A 25,728-nucleotide genomic window follows, 5' to 3' on the forward strand; every position below is an offset into this window, starting at 1 on the left:
GCTGCTTTGGCTGTGCAGAGGGAATTGAGTTCCTAGTTCTGTGGGGTCAGGGGCTTCTACCTGTGGTCCACAGACTCCTGGGCTTACAGTTGACTCCTGTGGGGGCTGTCAGGAGGTGAGTCAGCCAGCCCAGATCCTGGGCAGTGGGTCACCCTACCAGCCTTCAGCCCTCTAACAGAGAACTCCAGGGTCTTGATGGACAAGATGAAAATCATTGCTGTTACAGATTTTCACAAAGCAGCCTTGTCCCTAGAGGGTGTAATCACAGAATCATTAAAGTTGGAAGAGACCTGCAAGATCATCCAGTCCTACTGTCAACCCAGCAGCCCCATAATCACCCCCAAACCATGTCCCCAGGTGCCACATCCAGATGGTTCTTGAACACTTCCAGAGACTCCACCAGCTTCTTGGGCAATTTATTCCAATACTTGACAACTGTGTCAGTGAATTTCTTTTCTAGTATCTAATCTGAACCTCCCCTGATGCAACTTCAGGCCATCCCCTCTTGTCCTTTCACTTGGGACATGGCAGAGGAAACAGACCACAGCTCACTACAACCTCCTCTCAGGTAGCTGTAGATGTCTCTGGGCTCCTTCCATGATCACAGCTGAGATAAAGTATTCTGATATAATTGAGGTAAAGTAATCTCACAACTCAGATAACATAACCACTTGCCCAGAGAAGTGTGTTTCTCTCCACTAATTAATTATTCAACCCTGCTGAATGAACCTCCAGAAACTAAAATTTTCCTCTATGAATTTTGTCCCCTCTTAAGCCCCCTTCCATCCTAAGCACAGGTAGCACAGAACCAGAGGGGGTGAGCTCATACTAACAGCAGCCCTGGTAAGTCAGTGCTCACCTTCCACTGAAAAGGGCCTGCTCCATCTCCCCTGCCCTTTCTCCCCAGCTGCAGGCACCCTTCTCCCTCCTGGAAATAGTGTGGCCTTAGGGCGAGCCCACTCACTTGACAGGTTGACATATCTGGCAGTAAATTGTTCTTTTACTTGCATATTTATGTGCAGTGTTGGATTTCCACCAGGTCAATTCTCTGAATTGATTTGCCCCAGGGCTATCTGATCACCAGAACCATCCCAAGGGAATGCGGCAGGACCGTGTGGCTGGGGGAGGAGAGAAGGTGAGGGGCAGGGTCTCCTCTCTTTTCCTTGGCAGGACTCAGCAAGATGTGAAACCATAACCAGAAGATGAAGCTCACTGGCAGCTTGATGTCCTGACTGCCCCCATCACATGCTCCTCTCCTGTCCTTGCACCAGCCCCAGGGACTGCAGGACCTGCCTTTGCCAAAAGCCTGATGCTTCCTCGCAGTCCTTGTTTTTACCTGCACTGGCAGAAATGCATTTCAGTACTGTGCAGGCAGGCAAGATCCCACCCACCCTGGTGGGAGGGAGCAGGCAGGGCAGAGACATGGGACCACAGCATATAGAGAGGACACAGATGGCTGGAGATACTTTGGAAGGGCCTCTGAGATATTCAGAGGAAACCATGAGCTCTAGCTGTGGGGCTGGCATCCTTGAGAGCCCCTCTGAACATGTTCACGGTGTCCCTCTTCCCACATCACTCAGCACATCTTTCTCCTCTTAAGAAACAAATGTCTCCTTATGGCACGAGCTGTGGATTGATTTAAAAACACATGAAGCCAGTTGAAAACAAAATTCATGTGACAGCTATCACAAAAGTGCAGCTCTAACAGTGATGGCTGCCTGGATGTCGAAACAGTGCTGAAAGAGAGTCCGACTCACTGCAGTGGCAGTCATCAAACCCTGGCATGATGGGAGGTATCCTTTCTGTTCACACAGCCATCCCAGGAGCCAGAACTGTCTTTCTGCATCTGCCTTATAAAAACTTGCTTCTTGAGCTACACGTATCAATTCAGTTTTGTTTCCTTCTGGATGATGAGCAAATGCGAGCATTTGAGTTTATCAAGCCACAGCTGTGAGATACCTTTGACAGGGAATCTGCAAACCCAAATCCCCCAGTCTGATGAATATTCTCAAAACTAAGCACATTCAAGCTTCTGTGCTCTGGATATCACACAGCCTTACACAAGATGTGAGGGACTGGCAAAACAGAGCAGCGAGCTTAATTATGAAACAAAAAGCAGCTATGAGAGCAACTGTGCAGTAACTAAGGGTACCCAAAATCCAGAGATTAACTCTGTCTTCTTGAGATACGAAGGACTGGCTGTTAGAGGCCTGGTTTATCACTGTGTTAAACCAATTTTATGTTGGTGTAAAAACAGGATGATAGAGCTGTGCTGAGCAGCCCTAAGTATGCACCCCCTCTGTTCTGTTGTACACTCTCCCAGACATAAAACCAGCTAATGATTGAGAAAATCAAGGAAAAACCTACTAAAAATGAAATGGTAGAAACGACAGGTGTGGGAGAAGAGAATCATTACACTCCTTGATCAATGCACTTCTACTGAAATGATTTGGCCTGAGGGGCAATGGAAATTTATTGGAAAGATAACATTCAGCAAGATAAAGACCTCTTGCAAAGCAGCATTAAAATATCTTTGATGAGTCATTAAACCAGGCTGAAAGTTTCTTAAAGACTCCAGAGTTAAACACACACCTTGTATGTTTGACCATCACCATCTTACCATGTTATTTAATGCCTGCAACTCTTTGAACCCTGTTCTGTTATTACTGAGCTTGTTGTACAGTACTTTATTGGTTTAGGAGACACTTTGATTCACAGTGACTTATTCACAGCATAATTCTATTCAAGAGAAACAAGCATGTGACTCTCTCTACAACAGCAGCACATTCCGAGTGGATAGTATGGCACACATTGCAAAATCTATATTCTTCACAAAGCATGTGTTAGTGCCATGAGAATTCATATTTCTTCTTTTAAACTACACGAGTCTTTCTCAAGTGTAAAAGGCCTTAGGAAGTGCACTTGAAAACACTCTGAAGTTCAGGAAATGCCAAGGAGCCTCATTTCTACACGTGTTTATTTGCACAGGAACGTCAATATGCAGAATGACTGCTGGGCTAGAACAATGCAGGAAAAGAATTTTCAGAAAGGGGGCCAGTGTGGCTGGGATAAGCATATTGTGTGAAAAGTACACCTTGCATGGTAGCAGGGCTTTCACATAATGGTTCCATTTAATTCCATCTATGATCAGTTAATTTTAGCTATTTAAAATACTGCAAATGTATTCCTTATGAGATTGTTACACAAAATTATTTGGCTTGAAATAAGTCGGTAGTAATCAGTGGCAATGGTACTTTTACAGTAAATGTACATTAAGTTTATGAGTGACTACACAATAGGACATAAAAATATATCTATTTGGAATTTCCAAGTTTTATGGGCTTTCTCCAGGAAAAAAAAACCCACCAAACCTTCTGAGAAGCCTATTTATCCAAGTAGATATCTATATACACTCCTTTACTGTAAGCGAAAGCAAACTTGTGTCCTCTGTAATGTTTACTTTGATTAACTATAGATGGTTTGCCCTGTGATTGCTGCTAATGTTCTGTGGAACCATTTGTTTTCCCACAGAGTTAAAGGCATTAAAGGAGGAGCTATTGCCTTCTTTTTAGGATGAATTAATTTTAAAAGCATTTTTGTTTAAAAGGAGGTTTAAAAAATCCTGAAGAAACAGAGATTGCCCAGTCTCTCACCTGTCCACTTTAGGAGTGTGCATGAGCAGACACGTGGGATGTGGACCTTATTAAGAAATAAGGGAGAATATTTTTGTGAGGAGCACTCTGTTAGGTTATTGGCAACAAATCACTTGTCCCTCAGGACATGCAGCACTTGCATGTCTACTGGCAAAACCTGGAGGGAACCTGTTCTAAGTTTACCTGCTATTTATTCTGAAAGGTTTTAATAAAGACTTAATTGTAAAAGCGCTTCCAAGGAGCGACTTGAAAGTGAAAGTATCCCTGTGCAGGGAAAATAATGGTTCTGCTGCATAGTTCAGAATCTTTGGGATTAAGGATGTGGCCGGTGGAATTTATGAAAAGTAGTGTAAATAAATACATCAAGATGTGATCATTCACAGGTTGTTTCTCATAACTGCTCTTTCCCCTCCTTTTGTGTTATTTATTCTTCTCTGTTGTGCAGCCCTGACTGTTTCCTTTGGGAGCTGGGGTCTGCCTGCTGGGTCCCCACAGTCAGGATGGGCTGGTCCCACCTCGATGTGCTAAGAGGGCTTCAGCCTCCAAACACACCTCCTCAGGAGAAAGCAAACAAAGAAAGGCTCAGGTTTCCTTGTCGGTGTTCAGAGATGCTGTACCTGTTGTGGGTGGGGGCTTCACCACCCTACAACGTGCTGGTGATGATCTCTCCTTTGCTTTCTGTGGAGGAGTTTGTTGACAATGGACTTTTTTCCATCTGAAAAATGGAAGCAGTTTTGCTGTTCATCTTCACCGCTGGAGGTTTTCAATGGCAGGTGTGCTGCAGCAGCTCTGGAGAGCTTGAGGAGCCCACTGCTCTCATACCACAAAGCCAGAGAAAGGCACGTGGGCTTGAAGAGCCTTTTGAGAGACTCTTGAACCTGAACTTGGCTGCTTCTGTGCCTGTTGTGAATGAAAGCAAAGAGCCAATCTGCCCTAACCAAGCTCATGTTGCAGTAAAGGGAATTTAAATCCTAAGTGTTTTGCTTCAAGGCTATACAAACACCTCTATTTGGTCACTGGCCTGTCTTTTTATTCCAGCACTGTTGTAGGAATGTAAATTAGGACCAACAAGGAACAAAATGGTTTCTGTTCCTAAGTCGATGCTTAAGTTACAGCCATCAGATACAAGTTTTAATTATCATTGAGGTAATTGAATACTAACATTTTTTTCTTTTGTTTCTGGCGGAAATTATCTCATTTTACACCTTCATGGTCACTGCTTGTTTTCAGGGACAGATTTTCTGCAATCCCTCACACCGATTTAAAAAACCATCTGAAATTACTAGCACCATAATTTGGACTGAAACTAGGAACAGCTCTCCTTAATAATTGCAGACATGATGAGTAACTAATTTATGTTGGCTTTTTATCACCATGAGTTTTACAAAAAGCAAACAAATAAAAACAGGTCAGCACCCCCACATTTGCTTTTTGCCCAACCTGTCCCTTCCCCTCCTGGTTTCTGTGAGCTGTGGCCACACAATGGGAAAGGTGTGGGCTGAGCATGTCTGTCCATCAGGTGTTGCTGCATCTCTCCAGTGTAACGTGGGGTGAACCACACTGGATCTCATCCACCTTATCCTCTCCTCCCCTGTGCCACATCCTCAAGCACTGTCCTGACAGCAGCTCACAAGGGTGTGGAAACTGAGCTGAAAAAGTCAGAGGACCCAGTGGATGGGAACCCACAGCACTGAGTGTGCTGTGAAGTTACAAGGAGCCAACACAGAAAAGTTTGGCCCCAAATCCTCCTCCCAAGTGTGTCTGCTGGGCAAAAATCCATTGCAACCTCTCTTATTTCAAGATACTGCAGAAGTACTCCAAGAATTAAAAACTATTATTTTTTTTTAAAAAGTATATTTGGGGGAGCTGCAAGCTTTACTTTTTTAGACATAATTGTCTAAAATTCCAGATGTTTCATATTTAAATCATTTACCATGAACTTAGAGGTGTGATGCTTCATTCAGGCCGGTCTCAAGGTTTAGAGGCTTAGGACCATCTAATATACCATCCATATGTTGTCACCCTTTCCTTTAAATGATGATTCAGACATTAAAATTCTAATTTTTATGATTTGTCTTTCAATGTGTTTTACATTAATATTAACATGCAAATAAATCCAAAAAAGTTTTTAGGTGTATGAATGTATCATTAATACAAGTTGTTGAATGATTAGGTAAGATAAGAGTGCTTTTTCTCCTCCCTTGCATTTCCATGGAATAAGAAACTTCAATATTCCTGAAAACCCTCCTTTAAAATGCTGCTTCACAATCACTGACTAGAAAGATCAGAACATTTCCTGAAATAATGTGGTTTGCATAAGGTCACAGTAGAGATCAGAGGAAAGAATTGCACCATGTCCCAGTTAAAATATGTCTTTTAACCACTGAACTTGCTCTTTTGTAATTTTGAATCTTTCCCCCAAATGAACATAATCAAGATACCTCCACATATTTTATTGTGCATATCTGTATTTATATATATACCCACACATATATAGCAAATGCTAAGATTTTGTTTGTACCACATGCAACCGCAAAAGCAAAGTTACTTCAGAAAAATAACCAGTAATAAAATGCTGTAATTTTTCTTAGGAAGAGAAGATAGTGTGAATGAAGATTAGATTTATAAAAACAAAAATTCATCTGGAAAACTCTTCTACAGTAAGCAGAGCTACTGTTCTTTATCACAGTGTGGTCAGACAGTCACCTGCAGTGCGGCAGCTGTCCCTGAACACCACTGAGTTCTGCATGCCCATGGCTCTTCACTCTTCTCATAATTGCTAACTGAAATTTATAGGAAGGCAAATTAAATAAAATAAAGAGACTATCAGAGTATCAGTTGTAACAGAGCATTGGAAACCATAGAGCCAAAATATGTTGTCTGGCTGATGGTGCATCCAAAGTTCATCTGGAAGTTGAAAGGGGCCACAGGGAAGGCATCGAATACACCTGAGAGATAACAGTGTAAATCAGGCTTTGTGGCAATCAAGGTATGTGTGGTGAAAACAGAGGCAGATGCATGTTTAGATTAGTGAGTTGTGCTAGACATGATAGGTGCTGAAACTTCAAGAATTGATTGCCAAATTTGTTGTTATTCCCATTCTGGGCAGAGAGTTTGGAGTAGGAGAAGAGTCATTAGCAGCACCTCTCTCAACAGGTACAATGCAATGATTAGTGAAACACCTCAAAACATGCTGTGCAGCCCTCTGGAGAACTGGATGCTGACATGGCCCTATAATTTTATCTTACATTTTGTCTTTTACCTCCTGATCTCCTAAAATGATATTTTTCTACCTTCTTTTGTCCTAACCCCTGATTTTGGAGACTAAAACGAAACATATGACACAGCCTTCAGTTTGCAGTGTCAATAGGAATATTTGCTTGCTGAGAGTTAATCACACACCAAAGAGGCATTTTAAATGGCCATTTTAACCCTGCAACACTCTGGCATGTACCAAAGAAAACTGTACTGGCAGGGATCAGTGTTATTCCCAATGCTGTCTCCCCAGCTTTGTTTATGGTAAGAACCTGTGTTTTTAATTTATCATAGTTCCCTCCTGAAGCCTGGTGTTGTCATGTAAAGCCAAACTGAGCAGATGTTGTTATGACAATGATTATTAACATTATTATTATTGATGTTTATAAATTAAAGCCTTTAGGGGGAGTAGTCACCTGCCTGTTTTAGTTCCATGGAACTAACAGGACAACTGAGGTCCCCATGCTTGTTTAAAGGCTGTTTTAAATAGAGATGAACCTGAACATATGTTTAATTGCTTCACGAGAAGTATGGAAAGTCTCATTTTCTTCATGGGACAAACCCCCCTTTATTCCTTCCAGCCAGACCACACAGGCATAAATCATGCTGAACAGCCAAAGAAGCCTGTCCCTGCAAAAACTCCCGGATTGATCAAACTTAACACCTAATTACAGAGCTGCTGAACCTACTTACACTGAAGGCGGTTTGAAAGGCTGCCTGAAACATCATGGGTTGAGATGCCTTTGTCGGGAGCATTGTGCTGTGATGTGCAACGTGGGTAGATTCCTGTGGGATGTTGACAGTTTGTGGGAAATGCATGTAGGAGGAACTGGGTTACAAAGACCAGGGGGTTTAAATTTTTTTCTCTCTCTCTCTTTCATTGTACTGCATGTGGGTTTGTTTTGTTTTGTTGGCTTTTTAAGGTATGGGAAAGGAAGAGCTTCTGGTTTTGGAAAAATCTGGCCACTACATGCAGCGTGTGATGAGCCGCTCGTTCCTGAAGGTTTGGTACTACACCGGTCCTGCCCTCCCAAAAGGATGCTGGTTGATGCTCCTGAAAGCTCTCATGTTCTTTTTGCTCATGGCATTTATATCGAGTGTTAATCAGTTGTTGAGCTATGGATTTACGTAATAAATTAATTAGCTCTGCAATGTTTCCTCCACTCTCTGCCTGCCAGTCTGTCTCCGCTGGGACTTGTTCATTTTTTCCCAAACAGTTACAAATAGCTCTCAGTATTTTTTTAAAATAATTTGTCAGGCTAATATTTTTTTCCATTTTCACACCAGAAGTGGATTTTCTCCTGTGTGTTAGCCCGGCCTGAGGCACAGGGCAGGCGTGATTTGGGTCTGCATTGGCAGTGGGTTTAACATACAGAGGTTAAAGTTCATTGGCTTACGGCAGTGCAAGGATAGGGGAGAGGCTTTGCTATTGGAACAGGATGAATCTTACCTTCATGAACAGGGCATAAGATATCCAAAGTCATAATGCCACCAGTTATAGAAAAACCATTTTCATGGCACCCTCCCTCCCATGCTTTCTCTTCCCTGTCCTGAATGTATGCTGGAATTGGCATACAATATCAGAGCAGGATCTGTTTAATCTAGAGATGGTGTTTACAACTTCGTGAAAAATATTTCTTGAACTTTTTGAATTTGCATATTCTAGTTTTCTTTATATGCATTCAGTCCATTTTAATTCTGCTAGAAGAAAGAATTACAGAGAGTAATTTTGTATTGGTGTTGTGAGAAAAAATGCAGTCTTTTATCACGCCTTATGGATTTTTATCATGTAATGTTTCCAATTTTTTTGAATGAGAGAAACACTGAATAGGAGCACAGGATATTTCATTTGTATCAAAGTCATCATATTGAAACCTCTAATATATTCCCTCTTATTTTGTCTTTAAATTAAATGGACCTAATCCTTTTTATCTTTTCACATAGAAAATTCTTCATTCCTCTATTTATTTTAATTATTTTTTATCTGAATCCCCTCTGTTGCTGTATTATCTCCTCTAAAAGCACTGACCAAAACTGAACACAGTGTCCCTGTTGGCAGTGCATTATTCATGTACCTATCACATTATACTGTTTATAATATTTTCCATCCTGTGTCTTACGCCTCATAATATATAATTTGTCATTTTTTTCCCACAGATTCCACACTCTACAGAAGCTTTCCTGCAGAGCTGTTGTCAGGAGTGAACCAACCCTTTTCCAGAGTGTAGCAGTTTAAAGTCAATAAAGTGTCTGTGACTTTCCAAATTCTTCTTACTAATTGTTATTTCTTCTCACTTAACAGCATGTACTTGGCTGCCATTCACCTGGCCTTGTTAGGGTTGTCACCATGTGTAAAATTTCTTCAATTTTAGCCAATAATGTGTTCAGTTCTGGGCCCCTCACGACAAGAAAGATGCTGAGGCTCTGGAGTTTGTAAAGAGAAGGGCAACAGAGCTGGGGAAGGGGATGGAGCACAAATCTCATGATCAGGGGCTGAGGGAGCTGGGGGTGTTCAGCCTGGAGAAAATGAGGCTTGGGGGCGACCTTATCACTCTCTAAAACTCCCTGACAGGAGGTTTTGACCAGGTGGGGATCAGTCTCTTCTCCCAAGTAGAAAATCATAGGACAAGAGAAGGAAGTCCCCATCAAGGGGAGGTTTAGATTGAATATTAGGAAAATGTCTTCACAGAAACAGCTGTCAAGCACTGAAACAGGCTGCCCAGGGAAGTGGTGGAATTAGCAACCCTGGAGGTATTTAAAAGACCAGCAATTTGTCTTCTATATATTAATTCTTATATATTAAAGTGTAGATGTGGCATTGAGGGACGTGGTTTAGTGGTGGATCTGGCAGTGCTGGGTTACCAGTTGAACCTGATGATCTCCAACACCTTTTCCAGCTGAAACGACTTTGATTCTCTGTGTGTGTGTGCTCTGCAGATGCTCTCACATAAGCACACATCCCTTTCTCGGGTTCATTCCCACCAGTAGCTCTGCTAGAAGACACCCCAGCTCAGCTTCTGCTGGGCCATCTGGGTTCTTTGTTCTTACTCTGCATCTCACGCCTCTGTGCTGTGCTCCAGTTGTCAGCACAGAGCTGGCACTGGGGCTGGTGCAGACACATCTGAGCTGCCTCTGAACTGGCTGGCCCAGGTGGAGCTGGCAGCAGTGTGGGAGGCTGAGAGCTCTCCCTGAGGTAGCTGTGATGATCTCTGTGCTGATACACCTACCCTCCTGCAGCACGGGAGCTACACCGGCAAAAAATGACTCACGTAAAGCTCCTCAGCCTCCAACTGCACCTCTGAGTGCAACCTGTGCATGGTCTTCATATTCCAGCCATGAGGAGGGTTTCTCCAGCATCCTGGGCTCCCATGTGTTGAACAGTCTTTCTGGGAAAAACCTCACTTTATCAGAGGCTTTTGGATAGTTCTAGTGCATAATATCCGCTGAGGTAACTCCACTGATTCTAGATTCTTTTAGGCCTCCATCTAGCAAAACTCATAATCCTTTGCTTAATATTAAGCTACCACCAGTGGGATTTTTCCCATGCTCACATGCAAATGAGTGCTCCTATGTTGAACTCAGTGACCTCTTTCTGTTTGAGTACTTGGCTGAAGAAACAATCTGTTTTATGGGATACAATCTTTACACTGTAATTTCTAAAATGTTCATCTCTGTAGCCTGCAAGCAGGTTCTGTGGTGCGGTGCTAGAAAGGCTGCTCACTGATAGTGGGAAATGTTGGCTGCACTACCTTTCTAAACTCAGGCCAAAAGAGCATTCAGATTAAGCAATAATTTAAGCAACATCATGAGGAATGGGGAGAGCACATGGCCAGTTAGTCACCAGAGGTACAGACGCACGCAGAAAGTAAATCCCCAATCTGTTATAATAATGCACTTAGTTACTGGAAATGCAATACGAGCCTACTTTCATGAGCAAGGATGAAAGAACTTGTTTAACCTTTGTACAGCTTTTTCCACTCACACACACCAGTGACATCAGATGCTTTGTATAGGTAAAAAACAAGTCAGCATTTGGGAGACTCCTGAACATGAGACAGTGATAACCTCTAAAAGGCATTTAACACACCTGTGGTGGGTCACTTGAAACTTCTTGCTACTTATTCCTGGATCCTAATGACTCTGACAGAAAACCCTTCAGCCCTGTGCATAAAGCACTGGATGTGAAGCACTTACTGGAAGGTATTTTATGTTTTGCATGCAGTATAAAGTAGGGCTTTTGCATTTAAATTGGGGGACAGTTTACTTTCCAATATCCTGCAGATGGAATCACTGGCACTGAAGAGGGATTTTCACAAGGCCAGCCATCAGCTGGCCTTTAAGTAAGAGCATAAAGCCTGGGAACGGATGTTCGAGTGAGTGCTGCTGAGCCAGCTGACCAGGGCATGGGCTGGAAGTGTCCGGCTCTGTGCAGCACCTGGGTGGATTTCAGTCCACTTCAGTGTCACCTAAAAAGTCCTGTGGGCTTCTGAAGTTCAAGACTTCCTGAGCAACTCCATGCTAATCATTGTGTTACTTTCAAAACAGGTTGGGGCTTAGTTCCTGTGTGTACCAACATGTGACATGAAAGGATTCGGTTTTAATTGATGGTTTTGATTTTTGTGAACAATCTGATTCCTTTTTCCATCCTGCTCTCCTACCACCTCCCAAAAATGCTTGATAAATAAACTCTGAAGTCTTGAGAAGTAGCATGTGTTGGTGAAGGGAGAAGGTGGGGGTGGCAGAGGTGGTTGAAGGAGCTCAGTTTGTCAACACAACAGCCAGGAAGCAAGTTATTTATAAGGCTTGTGGTGGAGAGGGGGGCAGCCCACATGTTTTTAAAAAAGGGCTTAACTAATCACATGGTACAGCTAATTCTGGTATTTGTAAATACATTTCACTCTGTCTTGGTGGACAGAGGAAGAGCTAAAAGGGGATCACAATTCAGGACATGACAAGTCCATCTCTACGCCCAGGTGCTGCCCCGGGCAGGTGCCCAGCCTTCTCTGGACTGCAGTGATGCTCCTGACAAGGACTTTGCTGTCCCTAGGCAAAGTATGAATGGAGGTACATGGGAACTGATGCTTTCTTGGAATTCAAAAATCCTTTATTTGAATCATGGCTCTGATAATGTTCAGCCTAAATTCTGAACACGTTCTTAACCACAGAATGTCTGCTTTTCAGCAGGGTTTCATGACTCTATGAAAGAGGAAGTTGACTCTGAGATGCATATGACCATGAGACTAAACTTGGCTGGACTGACATCAAAAGAAGTGAATTTTTGACACACAAAGATTTTTAAATCCACTGATTCAGTACAGCCACATTTAGATTTATTTTTTTTCTGTGTAGAGCATATAGTGAGTTATTCTTGTGGGTTGAACCATGCTCTAAGTCCCATGATGGAGGCATGACACGGACCTGACACTGCTGCTACATTCCTCAGTTCAACAGCCATGTTCAGGCTGTATTCTCCTCAGCGAACAAAGGTCCAAAAAAATAGCTTTATCTCGAGAGGGACAGTCTGCAATTTAATGTTTGGCCAGGCAAACTCAAATCACATGTGTATGTCTTTCTATATATATATGTACATGAATATATCTATGCATATATATATATGCATAGATATAAATATACCTATATGTATATAAAAAACAGCATTGCAGTACTAAATACAGTTTTATTTTAATTTCACTTTCTTATAGTAAAAAACTAAATCACAAAAGTCCATCTCCATTTTTTCCTTAAAGAGCAGTAAAAGACATAAACATGTGACATAGCAGACATGCAAGTGTTTGTACTTTATTTTTGCACTTCGAAAAGTATATTTTAAAATAATAATAATAATAATAATAATAATAATAATAGATAAAAAGCCATGCTCAAGTCTTCCTTGTTAAAGAAAAGGAAAGAAAAGAGAAGCTGCCACTTACTGGTTAGAAAACTAAAATCACTTCAGGGCATGCTCTGAGCTTCGTCCTCTGGGTGTGATCCCACTGGGAGCTCTGGAAGTGCAGCAGTCAGAGCTCCAGCTGGGGACATGCCATCCCCATCAGGAACCTCACAGGTGGCGTGGAGGGAAATTTCTAGGTGAAATTCTGGCCCTGTTGACGTTGGCAGGTGTTTTGCAACTGGATGCAAAGGAAACAGAGTTTAATCCTCCTTATCCAGAAGAGAAGCTGGGAACCAAAATTAATACCCAGGTACAAAACTGTGGGAATTTTATACTTTCAGATATCAGGGGACATGCTCTTGGTCTGGAAGGTCACAGGATGAACCAGGAAAGGAAGCAATAGAAGAAAATTCAGTGGCGATTTCACTGTTTTCCTGGTGTTCCAGAGAGGTAGGAAATTAGAATTAGTTATAATTTAAATATACCTTACTGGCAAGATTTACCAGAACTTTCCCACACCTGATATTGAGAGTATGTATCTGACAACTTTTACTCAAAACAAAACAAAAGACATCCAAGAGCAAACTTGGAAAGCTACATTTTGAGAACAAAGTTTTAAAAGAAACAAACATCTGGAAAAGATCTTTTAGAGGACACTTTGGTACCCTAAAACACAAGACACTCTGTGCCCTTCCAATATTGCATAAAAATGATGGAATTTGCTGCACCCCAATATCATCATGAAGGGTCTTCCTTCCTAGCCAGCAGAACATGACACTGGAAGGACACTAAAAGGAGCACTTAAAAATTACAATTCCTATTTAGCCTGTGAAGTCTTACAAATAGGGAAGACTAAATGGAATTCCTATATATATATATATATACACACATATATAAACACACACACATATATATATATATATATACACACATATATATATGAAAACAGGTATTTTAGCAATCTGTGTCACTTCTCAGGCCAATTAGAACAGAAATGTATTTAGGGATGCATAAAAAAACTCTATTTCCATTTAAGTAATAAAAATGTTCAGTAAAAACTTCCATTTCAGTCCTTGGTTTTATTTTTAGTCTAATATTTATATTCCTGTACAGATACAAAGCATCAGCAAAAGCTGCCCTGGCCCTACAAAATACAAAAATTGTCTATAGTAATTTGCAAATGTGTCTGAGCCCAGCATTCCTCACTGCAGAGTTTGCCGAATGTAACCTAGTGCTGCTCTTCCCAGAGGATCATATATAATGTTTTCACTGGAAGTACAGGAGGCTTCTTGACTTTAAGACTCCCCCACATTCATATCAGGCTAATCTCTGTTCTATATTCTTGTGTTACTTAAAATAAGTGAAAGCAAGCAACATCCGAGTTCCCAACTATGATTTCTGGCTGATATTCTTCCCAGGAATAAATTCAGGCAGTCAAATCCCAGCACTCCCCTCCAGTTCAATTTGTAAAAATACAATTTTATGCTCTCAGTGTTGGATTGCAGTTTCTTGGGATTTTACCTATGTTTTGAACCATGATCAACAAATGATAAATTGATCTCATCTGCAGATACTATCAGTCTAACATGTCATAATAACTTTGGCTGATTATTTAAATTGATTGCAAAAAATTCTGATGAGATTTTTTTATATTCATTTATTTTTAAATGATATGTAATTATCTTAAATTGGGACAAGTGTTTAAACTGGCAAGCAAACTAATTGAGACAAATGTCTGAAAGCCATGATCTCTTGCCTAGGAGAGGAAATGCTAAAGTAAAACTGACAATGGATGAAACTATAGGATTTGTAGAACTTATTTTACAGAGTCTGTAATATCTTAATGTCAAATTAGTCAATCCATTTCAACCAAGTATGTTCTTTCTAGGCCAAGTATGGATCCAAACCAGCAATCTGTGTTTCTGAAATGTTTGCTTTAAAAATTCTGATTCTCTATGCATTTTATGGACTTTGGGTAGAAGTGGATCAAAAATTCCATGGAGAGCAGTTCCAGCACCAGGGATCCACAGCTGAAGCTGTGTGCTAGCCTTGATCAGGCTGTGTTGCAAGTATTGTGAAACTGCAATATTTGTTTTGAAAAGGCACAGATCCTGAGGCTCAAAAGCCTCAGCCACTTTTTTTTGATTAACAAATTATTTCTAGCACTGAAGCACTAACTTTTTTTTTTCTGTATAAAACATGGCCTTGACTTATTAATGGAAAATTATAATTAGACTCAGTTTTGTATTTTCTCTTTCAGGTATTTGTAGGGCAGAGGTGGCATTTAATCGGGGAAGAAAGAGACCAGAGTTTTTCATTCTTAACCTACCAAGCAGTGGTGCTGCCCTGCGTAAATCTCCCACATCTCCCATGTACCAGGCAACAGCAAATGAGCCCATGCTCTTCCTGCTCAGATGACCAGCTGGGTAACAGTTAATCCTGACATTTTAAATAGAACTGACAATTCAACAATAGTTGCTACAGCTGTGAGAGAGTTCATTACGCCAAGGGACTGCATCTACAATGCACAATGGAAGTGAATCTGGGGAGGATTTGAATAAAAAGGAGCTGAGCTGTTTGGAGGGGAAATGTGGAAGATTAAATGGAGTCAGGAGCATGAAGGCTGCCTTTGTGTAAATATGGACATATGAAAAGAGGTTGTGGATGGAACTGAATTTCACCAGGGAGGTGGACTCCTCATGCACAGCCTCTGTGGGCTGAGCTTCCCTATCAGACCTGGATTTTGCCAGAGTGCAGCACAGCATGAGGAAGCTTCAGGCAGAGCTATGGTACAGAGGAGCAGTTCAGGAGACCAAATAAACAAAGAGACTATTGGACACCTAGAAAGAGCATGTTATAATTATTTTTCCTTCATTTAATGGATCCTAGAAGAGAAACTCTCTGTTCAGGATGATTTGTCGAGGCAGAGTTCAACTGTGCTGTATTGGCATCCCCAGAAAGCCCTTGCCTAGATGTTGTTTGATAACTAATATTAAAGAAAGGTGTGCAGACAGTAATGGGCTGCAGGACACAGGCTAAAAAACATAGTTCAAAACTACATTGGGTGAGCTGTGCAGTACCATGGTGTTCCATGACCCAGCCTAAGGAGAGATATATGAAACAAACCCACATGCAGAGTCCTTAGAAGGCAAGGAGCACATTAAACCACATCAAGGCCCCTGTGAGTTACTTCTCAAATGTTAACAGGCAGCTTGCTTAAAGAGCAGTGGCAATGATAAGAGAGACAGAGAAGGTAATTGGCTAAAAATAATTTTACTGCCAGAATGGTCTTTTGAACTGCTTACTGTAGCTTCCCGGCAAGTTATTTGCAATTTCAGGCTGTGTTTAGCAAAGTTTCATTTGAAACAAGAGAAAAAAAAGGCAGCTATAATCCTATGTGTCTGCTAAGAAAATAGTACTAGCTGACAAGAGGAAAATATGACTTGGACAGCAGTGTTACCAGCTTTTGATCTTTTGGAAAAACTTAGACTGGATGAAAAGAGAGGGAGTGTGTGAAAGGTGTCTGATGGTGTGTTGCTGAAGGGGCAAGGGATGAGTGGGTTGTGGTAGTTGTTTTTAAATTTTATTAATAAAATGTTTGCAAAAAGGACTCGTGTGTCAGTGATACCTTTCCTGAGCTAGAAGGAAGAAAGAAGAGAAGCCAGTCCCACCTGTGGCCCGTCAGCTCCCATCACGGCTGTTGGGATAAGAGGGATACAGGGTTGTAGTCCCAGGTGAGATGCTGAAGATGAGACCCTTGGAAGCATCACAGTGGCCTGGCTTCAAAACTGGTGGTGCAGCACCAGCCCTGGAATTGTTTCACCCATCTGGCACAGGTTTGCTCCCCCAAAGCAGGAAAATATCATAGAATGCTGAGGGTTGGAAGGGACCTTAAAGATTGTTCAGTTCCAGCCTCCCTGCCATGGGCAGAGATTGGGTATACATGGTGCCCTCTGGCTCCTGAGAAATAATCTCAGGAACAGTTTTCTCAGGAATAATCTGAGAAATAATTTTGGATCAGTCAGGACTATGCTTTAATTAGGCGCAGCAGTATTGTTTGAAAAACCTGGCAACACACTGGCCATGGCTGATATTAAGAGAAGTCAAAAAATTATGAGAGGCACTCATATATGGGTTTTTTTCATTGTTCTTTATGCAAACCAGCGCCTTCAGAGAGTAGCTGTGCTGTTTGTTTATTATTGTTATTAGCTTTTATTAGATTCAGTGCAACTTACCTCAGAATCCCTCTGTGTTTCAGTTTCTGTTTTGTCACCATTATTTGTACTGAGGAAAATTTCAATATATTGTAGAAACTATTATAAAGTAAATTATTATAGGATAAATTATTAAAAGTTCTTATATAATACTTTAATAAATAATGACCAATTGTTGAAAACATATTAAATGTAGATACTTCTGCAGCTGGCTTAGGGGAGAGCAAGCAATTTGAGCAGCTACAAAATGTTTATATTAGTGGTATCTACAGGAAAATTGAGGATTTTTTTAATACAAACTAAGCAATACCTTGATTCAGACAGTTTTGATGTGAAGATCTGTAGCAGCTCTAGCAGGTGGTTGACACTGCATCTATCTACCACGGTAGCTAAAACAATTCCTTTTTATAAATGTAAAAGTACTGTAGAGTTGAATGATATTTGTTTGCTGTGCAATTAAATCGTTAAGGTCGACATTTCAATTACCATCATTAGCCCTTAGCCTGAACACCCCACTGAGAGGGATGGAATCAGTTTACAACCACACAGAGAGCCCTGGCTTCAGGCTCTCTGAAGAGCTGGGCGTAATTCTCTGTGCTGGTCTCCTGTTCACACAATGTCTGGAAGGTTGCTTCCATCCCCAAACAGGCTGGAAATGATGGTTTAGTTCCCAGTACAGCCCCACTTTTTCCCACTGCAAGCCAATTTCAGTAATTTCAGGTGCTGAGAGCTGTGATGACTGCTTGCATTCACTGCAGTTCTTCAAGTGAGACCCACGTCCTCCTGTTGTCAACTTCTGCCCCACTCTCTCTGGGAGCTTTCTCACCATTCCTCTCCTGGGCTCTCTGTTCCCAAACCTTCTTTGCTTCCACATCTTGTTGCACATGTTCCACACCAGAGCCCTGTCCTGCTTCAGAGCCCTGTGAGGCAGCTGGTCTGGTACAGGATCTGCTTCGTCTGCCAAGGGGAGTGGGGGTGTGACAGACACACAGCCAGGAATTTTTGTCTCTTTTTTTGCCCTAAGCCACTGCCCCTCCCCTGTCCCATGCTGGCATTTCCATGACCATGTCCCCTGGTGGAGCAAAACACCGGTGACAAGGATGATACTGAAGGTGGGGAGAACAGCCAGCTGAGAAAGGGGAACGTGGCACATCCAAAGCAGAGCTGGCAGTTTTGTAAAGCTGACACCAGCAGTGCAAATGCCCAGACAGATTACCCAATACACCTCAAAGGTTTCATCAGGAGAAGGCAAGAAATTCTGGTTTCAAGAATGGAAAATTTGGAGCAGTTCTGTCCAGTATGGGGAGATAGTTGAACCTCGAAAGGAGATTTTTGTAGGGTACCTCACATTTGTGCATTGACTCTGAAGTTACTCCCTGACTCACATCCAGTCTAAATGCTCTTCCCAGTTACTCCGGTGTCATCCACACAGGAGCCAGAGGGTGGATGGATGCACTGAAATCTCCTTGAGCCTGCAGGCAGAGCTGTACAGGGGTCTCAGGGGGCTGCAAACCCTCTTCATTCAGGATGTCTGACACTCTTCCTCTTCTTTCTCAGTAGCTTTTCTATTGCAGTTCCCCTTCTGCAGAGGTGGGATGAGAATAGGCTGCCTGCATTTCGTGTGCATTTTACCAGGGCTGGACTGGACCTTTTGGGAGATTTAACCACATTATCATTGCAGCCAGCTCTTTATTTTGCCAGGTCAATAATCCAGATTGTGGGGTGAAGAGATGCCCAGCGTGAACCCCTGGGGTTCTAGCTGGCCTCCTCACTCCAGCTCAGAGCTGACCATGGATGAACACTGTGGGTGTCTCCACACTGTGCCTCCAACTCCTGCATAACCCCAGCCCCTGATCCCAGGGAAGGGGGAATTGATTGTAGCTCAGAATTACACTACAAGCACTGCATTGGCAGGCCTGCTAGTATAGAGTATCAAATTAAAAGTGACAATAACCTTTTTTTTTCTTTCTCTCTTTATGAGCATTTTTCTCATTTTTAAGTCTGGCAAAACTGATGCAGAGAAAAGGTGACTTATACAATATCACTCATCCAGCAAGTAGCAGTCAAAATATAGACTGAGTTGCCTGAATCCCTTTATAGGCAGCTTTTGTCTCATATTTTGGCCTGACTTAGCATCGTCTCACATCCCCAGGACTTTTAAGTGTATACTGTCTTCAGCAACGCATGACAGTGACTGCAAGACATTTCCCAGACTCCTGAAAACTTAATGCAGGAATCTAGCAGTGATTCTGATGTGCTTTTATGTGCACATCAAATCAAACCTCACCTAAGTACACAGGCACATTACAATGCCAGGTTTATCCCCATCATAACTCTGTTGGCTTTAATGGAGCTGCACCAGAAACAAGGTTTGGCTGTGAAACATTAAAGTAAGTTTCAAGAGCAGGCTTTTCAGCCCATGTGCAACTATTTTCCACAGTGGCAAGAGTACATTATTCAGCCAGTGAATGAAATAGAAACACTGACAGTTTGAGTGTGATGTTGAAGAAAGTAGTTTTTTCTTCATGTGTTGAAGGAAAATGAACTGGCCGTGTTTAAGTATGTGGCCAAGCCTGTGTGATGAGTAACATATAAAATGACTCAAGAAAAAAACCAGGACATTTTCACCATTGCTGGGAGCCATGCTTTCAGATCAGAATTCACACTAAATCCAGGTGGTGGGATTTTTTGGTTTGGCTTTTTAAAGAAATTTAAATCCATCTCAGGTTTATCAAAACATGGCAGAAAAAAATCCTGTCCACAGCATTTTTCCCTGTGGGGAAGGTCATGGTGGCAGAAATTTCACAAGGTCAACTGGCATCATCCTGTCCACAGCATTTTTTCCCGTGGTAGAGGTCATGATGGCAGAAGTTTCACAAGGACAACTGGCACCAGCAGATTTCCACCTTTCAATTGATTTGGGGCCAAAATAGTAATTGATTTTTCACTTTCTGCTGGCGACTTTAAATAGTCATAGTGCCTTTTTTTTTTTTGCAAGTTTTTTTCACTAGTATGGCACTAATCAACTACAACAAAATGACTTCTGATCAAATTTTAATTTTTTCATCTTATCATTAAATGTAATAATTTATATTTGGCACATTCAATAAAATTTGAACTCAGATAAGCTATCTCCAATGAAATATTAAATAAATGGCAAAGAAGATTGGAGGATTTCTTGAGTACTAGTATGAGTAGTAAAATCATAGAAAATTGGTAAATGAGTATTCAATTCCTCTATTTAAATGCCTAAAAAGGTAAACAAAAATATATTTGACAATGAGTATGTCCAGTGGGAACATTTCCTTGCATTTTACTTTATAGTGGCTAAACATTAAGTCAAGCCTTTAACTTGAATTTAATGTATTAAAGCAATAACAATCAAGGCACAAGGCATTTCCTGGGAATTAATGACTGACTGGGAGAGTTGATGGGCCAACATGAAGCTGAGGGCCATTAACCTCGGCTAGTCATTAATTTCCCTGAAAATTCCCTGTGCTGAAGTTGTTAGTGCTTTTCATAATCTTCTTATCTCTTAAGTGTAAATATAAACATTTTCCCTCATGTCTAAGAAGTTTTTAAAAATAATCCATAGGCTGGAGCCTCCGGCAGCAATGTGGCTCCAGATGTCCCTTCCAACCCCAACCACTCTGTGACTCCAGGAGAACAGGGAGTTTTGACCACAGAAAAGATTCTCTTAGGAAATCCTTATGAATAAATGCCCAATCTCCAACATCTTCTAAAGGGCCTGCATGGCAACAGACTCGTGAAATCAGATCCTAAGATACCTCATGGAGTATAAAAACACAAAGGGCAGTTGTGATCCTTTACTCTGATGACCCTGAGTTCCTATGGACATGTACCTTACCAGGTCATCCTTGTGCATTATTAGTTGCTATTAATAAAGCTCATTGCAGTAATAGCTCAGGGTCCTTGGGGAATGGCTTCCTTTTGTGTCGAGGGAACAGAACAGACCTCCAGACATTCCTATGGCATCCACAATCTCACTTCTCCTACTCTGCTTGGAACAATGAATACATGTTCCACAGCAACTCTGAGCAACAGAAATGGTGATGGCATTCTTTGTCTGGCTTTCATTTTTTATCCTTGATGGTATTGATTTAATCTTTATGAAAATTAGTATCTGGAGAGGGACAGAGCCTGAAGATTTTATTTTTAAGACTTGCAATTTGCACGAGCAATTTCAAATTCTTGCTCCTCCTCTTTGTTTTTGTGGTTTTTTTCCTTTCCAGGGTTTTTGTTTTAGTTGTGTTTTGTTTGGGGTTTTTTTGTAGGGGCTTTTTTTGAGTTTTTTTGTTTGGGGGTTTTTTGCTGTGGTGTTTTTTTTGTTTGTTTGTTTCTTTGTTTTTTTTTTTCTGTGCGGATTAATTTTCTTATTTGATGAAGAGGTTATTAGTCAGTGCCTTCTAACTTGGTCAACCTGCTTTCAAGAGTCATTAATTCATCTTACAATTGGCAATAAAATGTTCCATCTCATACTGTAGCCTGCTTAAAAATCAGTCATTGCTATCAACAAATGAAAACTCAGCATGTGGAAGTGTTGAAAAAAGATGCTGAACCACATGTAGAGAATTTTATTCATCCTGATATTTTTGTGCACCTCTGAAGTAATTGGGGCATGTGAGCCCATGATTAAATGTAGATAGGAAAGTAACTCCAACCCTGTATTAGACCTAGTGATGAAATTACTCATTCCACATGAGGAATTACCTCTGTATTAACAGATTTGAGATACACCCCTTCAGCATGGAAAAGTAAAGAAAAAAATCCATGATTGGGAAAGGGCCACTCCTCTTAAATCTGAAGTCCAGCTTCTGTTTAGGTAGCATTGCTGCACAATTTTCCATAGCTCTGTCAGTTTTCTTCATGGATGCAGCTCTCAAAGTAAGCAGAGAAATGGAATGCAGCCCTGGCTTGACCTGATCAGAAGAAAATAGAAGATATCACCTCCCTCTGTGCCCTGTCCTGACTATGATAGGATAAAGGAAGTCTAGAGAGGATCCTAAACCAAAAGGACTTCATTCTGGGGAAACTGTGACCCAAGTCACAATCCGAACTTCGTGGCTGATGCTTCCTTCTTGAACGGACTACATTAAAACTTAAAACCCAGTAAATGAAGTTGCACTGACAGAGGGGAAAAGACAATTCAGATACATACTGTGTTGCCTCAAACAGTGGTGAATTATCTAGTAGGAAACTATAGAAAGCTGTATCAGTCCCCTTTCTTTTTGGCAAAATACCATATATTTGACAAAACTCTTGCCACTAACTGAAACAATTGCTGCTGAGGAGGCTGTATTTTATCATTTGAAATGCCAGCCCAGCTGTAAGAGTTCTATTAGATTGTCTGGCTCAATGTTTTATATTTATTCTTATCATTTAGGAGCATCAGATACTCATATCTTGGAAGGTGTCTCTTCAATAAATGTTTAGTACTCACACAACAAGTGATAACACTGCCCTGGAGTTAACTCAATTTCACAACCTGTGAGTTCAGAACATTATCATGGAAGGATCTGGGAGTTTATTCACATCAAATTGACCCATAATTAAGCTTGGCACTTGCATATATAAAATTTGTGATTTCTCTAGCTTTCTCTCCAAGATGTTCTATAATTCTTGCCTAGGCAGTCAGTCATCTGATTTTCCTATTCACTGCTGTTACAAACCCCTCACTTTATAAATGCATATATTGCATGGGCAGTTAGAGACAGGGCCCTTAGAAATAAATTTTAAGAATATATTCTAAAGAGATCCAAACTACTAGAAGACCAATAGTCCACATGTTGCAGTGTTACAAGCCAAAATGACTGCAGGGAGCAGAAAGAGGGGCCCTGGAACTTTTCCTCCTGTGGAGTTGAGGAGTAGTTGAAGAAGTGTAACCAGGCAGAAGGAGATGTTTGCAGAGAACTGCAGTGACTCATTAGCGTGGCAGCTATTTGGTTAACCAATTAAGAATTATATTGATTTACACAGCAGTTTTTAGAAATGCGTGTCAGTTTTATTGCAAATGCTTTTAATAACCAGTGGTGTTTCTAAATGGGTTTGGTCCAGGGAAATGGTTGCATTAGAAAACAGATTAATAAATGACTTCAACGGTTGATGTGGACAAAAAAGGATATATTTCCCAGGGAGTTATGTGGTCATGGACATCTAATTTGTAGACCCATATTAGCTACGATCTGCTTAAAAGTAGATAAAAAATTGTAATGATTTCCCAGTCTGTTGGAACTGAGCTCTTTTATTCTAGATGAAAAATACTGTTTTTTTAAACCTGTATTGGAATCTAAAGGTAAACTGTATTGCTTTTTGGCTTCTCCTTGAACAGGGTTTCAGCAAACCCATGTATTTTTCTGGGGGAAAAAAAAGTGACTTGAGATCTACTGAAATCCACTTGGAAAAGAACATGGGAAGGGGTTGAGCAAACCTATGGTGAAGACCATTCTAAGAAAGAAGACTGATTCTAGGACATGTGTTTAGTTTACAAGCAGCACTGATCATGAACCTGCTACACAGATGGCAAGGGAAATACTTTAAAGCACAGTAGATGAAGTAGGAGAATTTTACTAAATGGTTGTGTTTCCATGGAATTGACACTCAAGCCTTACTTTGCTCCTGCTAGATGGTTGCTGGCATGATCATGTTCATTGAGTAGAGACCAGAAATAGTTGGTATTGACGAAAGTGATGTGAAGAAAAATCTCGTTTTCTTGTCCTGATGATTGGAGATTTTGTAACTCTGAAAAAAACGAGTTTGGAATGCTTGTAACACCATCAGATTGAAACTGCCTGTTTCCTTAAAATGTTGTCCATTTTTTTTTAACATTTTATGACTGAACATAATTCTCAGCTATTCTTTTCCAAAGAAGGAGAAAAAGGCTCTTGATGGTCCTATTAATAGAAGGATGATAATTTAACCTGGGAGGAGAGATGTAACGTGAGGAAATTGGTTGTTGTTATAGGCAACTGTTATGCATTCCCAACGACTTTATCTGAAGTCTCCCTCTTCGAGGGAGAACTTGTTCTAGGGGAGCTGATCAGCTGCCTCCTGGCTTTTGCAGCTTGGCTGGAGACAGCCTTAGTACTTCCATTTGCTTAGATGCTGGATTATATGCAGGATTGTAACATTTCCTTACCCTTGCAGAGGTCTGGCCACACTTCTCCCACTACCACCATGAGCAGTTCCTTCCCACTGCCAGCTCATTTCCTTTGCTCTTCTGAATCCCATGTCAAATATTTTAATCTCCTCTCCAGCTCTGAGGTTCTCTGGTGTAAATTTTAGTGCTCACTGGCTAATGAATGTCTCTAAGCAGATGTTAAAACTAAATTAATAGTTTTAACTAGAACTGCATTTTTACTCCATAGCTCTGCTCATTTTTCTTTTGTCTCTGATGTCCATTGGGGAATGTTGCAGAGATTTGACAGAGGTTGAAGATATGAAAATACCGTCATTGCACCATGTTGATGTTCAGTGTACATAGCAAATTGAGGCAAGAGGACTCCCTGAAATTAGGATAACTTTCCAGCTGCTTGCACTCCATTTTGCACAGTTCATAAGGGCTGTTTAACACAGATTTCTCATTAGCACAATATTCTTGCATGTTAATGTTTTATAGGGCATTTTTTTTTTTTTGCCGCTATTATGGGCAATAAATGGTTTCCCTATAAGAAAATTCTTTCTTGATAAATGTGCTTATGAAACGGTTTTAACTCCTTACTGCTACTCAGAAATGTCATGTGCTATCCTAACTCTATCTTTGATTGTTTGCATTCATCTGCGAACATCAAAGAGCCCACACTGTTATTCTTCCTCAACCAGCTGTTGGCTTTATTATGCCAAATTCTGGTTTCCATAGACTGAAGCCATTCTTTTGATTATAAATGGATTAAAATTTGCTTTGTCACCTTACTGACTCCTAGAAGGGATTTTGCATATAGAGAAAAAACCCATAATTTTCTCAGAAGTAGTTTCTACAAACTACCTTGACACAGGTGAAAGATCTCTGCACCCACCATTCAGATTTCCCTAGACAATAAACAAGGGTGTAGTCCAGGCTGGAGAGTGGAGAAAGCACCATTTAAGATGATGACCTGCATGTTCTCAGAGCTGTAAGCACACCTGGGTAGCAACTGAAACAAGGAGCTAGACCAGAAAAACACTGGAGTGGAAGAGCTTTTGCCTGATCTGGTCTCAGATGGACAGGGAAGCACATGGTGTGGCAGATTAGATGTGCAGACAGGATGGTGCTTAACAAGTTCTGGTGGAAGCAAAGGGAGAGATGATTTACCAGCATGTAAAATAAATGGATGGTGCATGGAGATGTATCAGTAGGAGTACTGAGTCACAGCTCATCATCTGAAAACCTGGAAATTTTCAGTACTACAGCAACCCATTAGTTTGGGAATGAGGGGACAGTGATAAGTAATGCTTTCTGGAGCATATTATAAGAGAAGTGAGTTTTATCTTCTGTGTGTTTCCATCATATAAGTTTTCCTGTCAGATTTGGGAGAACAATATTTCACTTGGCTTTCAGTTTGTCTCTGAATCATTGTTACAATGGAATTTATTCTTCCAAGCCTGAATTGCTGAAGAAAAAAAAAGGCAGAGCTGTTTGGGAGGTGGGTGTTATAGAGGAGAGGAGGCGAAAAAAAAGGGTCTGTGCATGACTGATCTAATTTTCTGCATCTCACACATT

General features: G+C 41.0%; 1 long non-coding RNA gene across 1 annotated transcript in view; it reads left to right on the forward strand.

Annotated features, from left to right (window-relative positions):
- The window catches only part of LOC121667522, a 125,832-nt gene extending 116,669 nt beyond the window's left edge, over window positions 1–9,163 (forward strand). Inside the window, exon 5 of the long non-coding RNA XR_006017083.1 lies at window positions 9,066–9,163. This is a non-coding gene — a long non-coding RNA (uncharacterized LOC121667522). The remainder of the gene's footprint in view (window positions 1–9,065) is intronic.
- The last annotated feature ends 16,565 nt before the right edge of the window (window positions 9,164–25,728 follow it).

Source organism: Corvus kubaryi, unplaced genomic scaffold, assembly GCF_017639235.1.
Source record: "Corvus kubaryi isolate FWS band 111438036 unplaced genomic scaffold, C.kubaryi_AGA036_p1.0 133, whole genome shotgun sequence".
NCBI lineage: Eukaryota > Metazoa > Chordata > Aves > Passeriformes > Corvidae > Corvus > Corvus kubaryi.